We start from the raw sequence: 6,525 nt of genomic DNA on the forward strand, positions 1-6,525 counted from the left end.
TGTGTGTGTGTGTGTGTGTGTGTGTGTGTGTGTGTGTGTGTGTGTGTCTAATCATACCAGACCGCAAAGCAAACCTTCAGTCTCAACATGGTCTCAATATAATTAATTGATAATAACCATTTAGTTTTGCCACCTTATTCTCTCTCGCAGTCTTGTCATAGAGGGAAATACTTTTATTTAATTTATTATACAGTCGATTCCCCTGGTTGAAAAATCTTCGCGTAAATGAAGTTCTTGTCTTGACAGCTGGACAAACCATGTAATGACGTCGTATTTGTGCATTTGAGTGATCCGGTGTAAAAACAATTTCGGAATGTCTTCTTAGTACTGTCGAAAGAATCTACAGCTGACGAACAGTTTACACCTCACCTAATTTATATAATTCGACCGTAGGAAGCAAATGTGGTTTGTGAAAATAAATTCTTAATATTAGTCGTTGCGCCCTTTCCAATGGAAGTAAGTGTGACATTGACGCGCAACCCCAAGCCGTTATGCAGTAAGAAAGGATAGACTGACAAAGGATAGACTGACAAAACTTACAGTTGCCTGCTCATCGGTATTTTACAGGATATATCACGGAGAGTGTGCGATGGAATTACACGATTTAATTCCGCCTTCCCTTTTCCATAATCGGGGGACTAGGCGTAGGCTTGGACTTCACCCCTATGTTGTGGATATTCCAAAGATTCGCACGAAGCGTTACGCTATATGGCGAACGGCTTTGTAGTGGAATTCCCTGCCTGCAGACTTGTTCCCTGAACGTTATAACTTGGACCTTTTCAAGGCAAGAGTGAATAGGCAATATTTAGGTGTGCATGCTCCATCGTCGACCTCATCGTCATTTTCCATCAGGTGAGATGGAGGTCAAGCGCACACTTACATTTGAATAAAAAGACTTTTTTTGACTTTTGTTAAAACTTATTGTTCAGTAAAGAGTTGTTACGAACGATATACGCATTGTCGATCGCAACAATTTTATTATGCGCTTGAATAATACTCTGCCTAATGTTAGGTTTGTTAATGCAACGTAATAAAGATTACAACATACCTTCGTAAATGTGATCATCATTGCTCTGTGTAGGCAGAGGAAACGGAGGTCTCTCGCTGATGTCCTTGTACGTTTTACGTCCGAGTGTCGCAGGAGGACTGGCTTCTTTTATTGTCGCCTGTTTTGAAGCTAGAACAATTGTAAAAAAAATACATTTATGTAGGAACACATCATAACTCGATAGATACATTTATGGCTCCACAACGCAAATACGTTACAATGTTAGCACGATTCAAATGTAGATAAGCAGAATGCATACCAAGTTAATCTACATTATCACAAAGATCTGTGTGTGCCACTGCACTCGTCACCCTGAGACTTAAAGTTAATAAATCTCACGTGCGTATAATTTCACCAGCACTCTTACTCTTCAAAACCGGAATGCATTAACCCCTAATTTGAACATAATCTACCTATCTCTAATAGTTTCGGAGATACAGGCCCCCGAAATTTGTATCACGGCTATCATTGACTTATAAACAAATGGACGACGGGTCTAATACAAAAACCACGAAAAAAATGTCCCAAGTCAACCTATTTAAACGTAGTGACATGTTAAGGAATATGAAAAAGCTAAAACGTTGAATTTAAATTGTAATGTCATCGCAGTACTGTCTAATTTTGCTTGCTTCGCTGTCAGTCGAACAAACGAAGACTAAAGCGTAAATGACGCTCTGTATACGATTTTGACGCCCTATAAGTTCGGACACTTTTTAGCGCGGACCCGACGTCCGTATAATTGTAAATCAATGGCGGCTATATTGTTTTGAAATTTTTTTCCTTGTTGAAACTGCCCAGGGTGAGAATCTGTGAAATTTATGGTTTTTGATGTCATTTTTTCCCCCAGAAGAAGGGCGGGAAGGTATAATGATGTATAGGAATAATGGTCGGATGGGTTCGGTTTTGGTGCAGGAGAAATTCTGGATTCGACAGATTCGTTATTCGGTACATTCGCTATTCGACAGATTAGCTAAGAGAAAGAAGAAGGGAAATTAAAATTAAACGTATATATTATATATTTTTTAAATTATATATCGAAAAGACAAATTGAACAGTTTAACGGCAGAAATAGGGAACATGATAGTACTTCCCTGGACGAGTTATTTCTAAGGACCTCCACTACTACTACCGAGATATGTATTTACCCTTTAATACTTATTATGGACTTGGTCTTCCAAAATTTCTAAGAAAAGTTTTATTTGTTCGCTATTCTGCTTGTGGTATTCAGTCTACAATGATATCGAAATGCTCCGCGTAGAGAATGGAACGAAACTGGCTGCGTTGCATTAGGTTTCATTGTTGACAAGGGCTGTAGGTGATTTACACTTCAGAGGATACTAACGCGGATGCTAACGCGGAAGCTGTTTTTTTTACCTTAACATCACTTGGTGTTAAGGATGCCCTGCTGTGATACCGAATTGTGTATTGCTGATCACTTTCTAACCTAACTTAGTGAGACAAGACTTTGCCATCTTGCATTCTCCATACATGCCAAACAAAGACTTACGCTCGTAGTGACGGAGGGAATGCGTGAGTATTTTGATATCATTTTAGCGAGAACAGCACAGGCAAAAGAATTATTATGTACATACTACATAAAAATAATTACTATATATTACTATGCATATATATAGCGCCTTAAATACAATACAGCCGCGTGGTTCGGTTTCCTTACGCCACACTATTGTTTTGAAAATTTATATTACTTTGAGTTCTTTTGGGGTTATGAACAGTCCCATATCTTTTCTGCATAAGTTTTGTTTATAGTGACCCTCTCTATCAACCTTTTGGTTATACGGGAAGAGCACTATAACATGTGCAAGCAAGCCCACACAGGGATCTTCTCAGTCACGTACTGATACCCAGTTCAACCCGTTTGCACAGATTTCATACGGTTCTCAAAAGGCTAGCGTCTTGGGTGAGCTGCCCCGGGTGCACGTACAGTGCCCTCCCTATTTTCCAGTTAGGTACCGAAGCACGGCACGCGTCTTCCCGTTGCACATTGCGCAACTAGCGGTAGCCACCGCTAAGCTGCCGACTCTAAAGTTCATTACCATATCTCATCACACTCCCATAATCAAGCCATTAATCCGTGACACCTGATGGAAAGTGAGGATGAGGTCGACGTTGGAGCATGCACACCTAAATAATGCCTATTCACTCTCGCCTTGAAAAGGCCCAATTTCTACCGTTCAGGGAACAAGTCTGCAGGCAAGGAACCCCATAGCCGTTCGCCATATAAATATGGAAGCGAAACGCTTAGTGCGAATTCTTGGGATATCTACAACATAGGGGTGGAATACAAGCTACATCTAGTCCCCCATTTTCCATCATGAGGAAGGCGTTTGTAGTTAACTTCCATTATGGTAAACTTTTACAATTAATTGGATAGTATGCCAGAAAGATGGTTACTTATTAAATAAAAACTTTATGCGACAAGCATAAAAGTCAATGGCGACAAGTGAAAAAACCTTTATAGTAGGTTTTTAACATTTTCACTGCAACAAAATATATATAAATAAGTTAATGAGCACACATTAGCGTTATTATGAGTGTTCAATTTGGAACATCATGTATTTAACAACAAAACCTGCACAAGAAATGGCCTCATTATCAGGCAACAACATAATTCACTACTTAACAGAAAAGAGCTTCGTCGGCAACCAACACACATAGCACACTAAGAAAAACCTATCATTATGTATTAGTCATAAAAATTGTATAAATAATAATAAGAGTTGTAAATATACTCAGTTATCCACTACCATCTGATTTTAACTCATCAAAATCATCATACTACCTTACATACTACTTACATACATTAGTACTACCCGTATTCTGCTGCTAAAAAAAAATTTCAGTACAAGTTGTAGCTTCTTATACCAAATATGTAAACTTTTTCATTGCGCAAAATATTATTTCTAAGAACATTACTAATATATCTAAAGAAGAGATGATAGAGACCTGAAAGGATACGTTCCAACATATAATATCACAAGAACAATCCTTACACACACAATTAGATAACACGGTTTGGAAACAAATTAGCTCTCAATTCTCGATCTCCACGAAACTAGTTATGTATAAACATAATTAATTATTTTAGTTATAATTTTACTCATACTTTGTTATGGTTCCCAGATCGTGAAATGCAACCGAGCAGTGGTGCGTTGCAGTTCCAGACACTCGAGCGAGCCCACAAAAGAGCAACCTCCGCGCCCGCGTCCACCTACAAGATATTCTACTGAAGCCACGAAGCCAAAAATACAAGACAACCAACTACCACAGATGACGGGATTTACAACCTACCGTTGAAACAGACATTCCAAGATCCAAAGATGATCAAAAATAAAAATATATAGAATTATATCAGCTGGAGTCCTGTTCCTGAGAGATGGCAGAATGCTCAACTTTGAACATCACATATTTAACAACAAAACGCTCTTGCGCTCTTGCGTTTGCGTCGTAACATACATTTAAACTGTCACAAGAAATGGCCTCATCATCAAGCAACAAGTGCAACATAGTGACATAAGTCGCTTCGTCGGCAACCAACACGCATAGCACACTAAGAAAAACCTGTTATTATGTATTAGTCATAAAAATTGTATAAATAGTAATAAGATTTGTAAATATACTCAGTTATCCACTACCATCTGATTTCAACTCATCAAACTCATCATCCTGCTTAGTACTACCCGCTACTCCTCTCACTGTGGCCAAGACACCTTTAGCCATCAGTAGATCGGCCTTGTGAGTCTGCTTGACCGGCAGTGAGAATACCATTCCAGTACACATTGCATGACGTGTACTTCCTTCCGTCTTTGTCACCTTAGGTCTCATGGTGACAGACTTCTCGTTCATATCTTACATATATATTTCTCCGTATTAGATAAATTCATTGGAACGACTCTTGAGGTCTCACCGTTAAGGTTAATAGGTTAGTTTATATTTTTTATCTTAACTTTACCATAATTTTATGCACAGCAGGCGGTTGGTATTTGCTGCATACAACACACACTACATTGTCAGACAAGCACATTATACCTAACCGCACGCTGTTTAAAGAGAAAAAATATATCAAAGTGGTAGTGGAGAACATTTTACTAATAATAACACATCTCTCTGGTTTCTATTTAAGCATAATTAATTTACGTTCTATTTTAACTAAAAGGAATAATCTAGATGATCACCTTTCACATGAAGATTTTCCAAACTCTCATAGATACCGCTCTCGCCTCGACGTTTTTTTCGGGGTTTTGTCTTCTCTCCCGGCGTCGTACTATATCGAGCTTCAAAATAAAAAAAAATGGATTTTACATTAAAAATATTATAATATTACGGCATTACGAAAAAAATATTAAAAATCTGTCATAATTTAGAAAGTATTTAACAACAATAATACATTATTATGTTACATTAATCGCAATAATAGCTTGAAAATATTGCAAGATATACAATATTTTCCTGGTTTTTAACAAGGCCACAAACAGGAACTGAAAGATGTGTCATTATTTTATTCGTACACAAATATAATACGTGACTTGTATTAATAATGTCGAAATTAAATTAAGGCAAATGGCATGTTGTCGGATTGAAGATTCAATTTCTCCTTCTAGTGTCACACACATATTAAAGCAAACAAAGTGAAACACACAGAGGGCGGGTGCGGGTCCGGGTTCGGGTCGGGACCGCGGCGGGTCTAAGGTTCAACTCCCACTGGCGCAAAGTCGAAGCGTCGCGTCGCGTCCTGTTTTTCAACTACAACGCTTTAACCAAGTGTCGACACACGATTCCATATTTGCATAACACATTGTTCCTTAATAATGGGAAAATAGAGATGAATTATGCTGTAGGCGAACCACATGACGCGTCGCAACGCTTCGTCTTTGCGCCAGTGTGAGTTAAGCCTAATTGCCAGCAACCAGCACGGTAACTGTTCAGCCACGGAGACAGTTAAATTCGGGTCAACATGTCTTCTTAGAGCTCATTCAGCACTCTGAATGAGCACTAAGAAGACAGGCGCAGATGCGCAGGTCTTGGCGTCTTCCCTTTCACAGTGCCGAAGCGACAAAAACTGTCGAAGTTGCAAACAGACGTTAGACGTACTGAGAATGGTATGGGTGGATCGAGTAAATACATCTACCGTTGTCCGCCTCGAGGCAGGCGCGCGCAGCCTCTGTGAACCCAACGAGCGTCTACGTACATATTTGATTTACATGCACCCGCGCCCGCAGTCACTCTGAATAAGGCCGTAGATATGTGTATTTATTAATCCCGAAGGTTGTAGATTGTATTAATTTAATTTCTTAACTTACCTCTGTCAGTGTCAGTTCGACTTTTTGTGCTTCCCTCTAGACGCTCAATTATTGCAGCCCTTTTAGCTGTAATGTGTTACATGGCATCAGTTTATAAACGGTCAATCCATGCTAATATTAGGGGTTAAAGTATGAAATTGCCGTTTTATTGCAATAGGT

At 39.0% G+C, this 6,525-nt stretch overlaps 1 protein-coding gene across 1 annotated transcript in view; it reads right to left on the reverse strand.

The window, feature by feature from the left end:
• LOC113232189 (pollen-specific leucine-rich repeat extensin-like protein 1) overlaps positions 1-6,435 on the reverse strand; it is a 24,148-nt gene extending 17,713 nt beyond the window's left edge. Inside the window, exons 1-3 of the mRNA XM_026466831.1 lie at positions 6,367-6,435; positions 5,242-5,340; positions 1,049-1,177 (exon numbers count right to left, since the gene is read on the reverse strand). The gene's annotated coding sequence lies outside the window, so the exon portion shown is untranslated. The remainder of the gene's footprint in view (positions 1-1,048; positions 1,178-5,241; positions 5,341-6,366) is intronic.
• Between the last annotated feature and the right edge of the window lie 90 nt (positions 6,436-6,525).

This window comes from Hyposmocoma kahamanoa, unplaced genomic scaffold (assembly GCF_003589595.1).
Source record: "Hyposmocoma kahamanoa isolate Upper Pololo Valley unplaced genomic scaffold, ASM358959v1 67, whole genome shotgun sequence".
NCBI lineage: Eukaryota > Metazoa > Arthropoda > Insecta > Lepidoptera > Cosmopterigidae > Hyposmocoma > Hyposmocoma kahamanoa.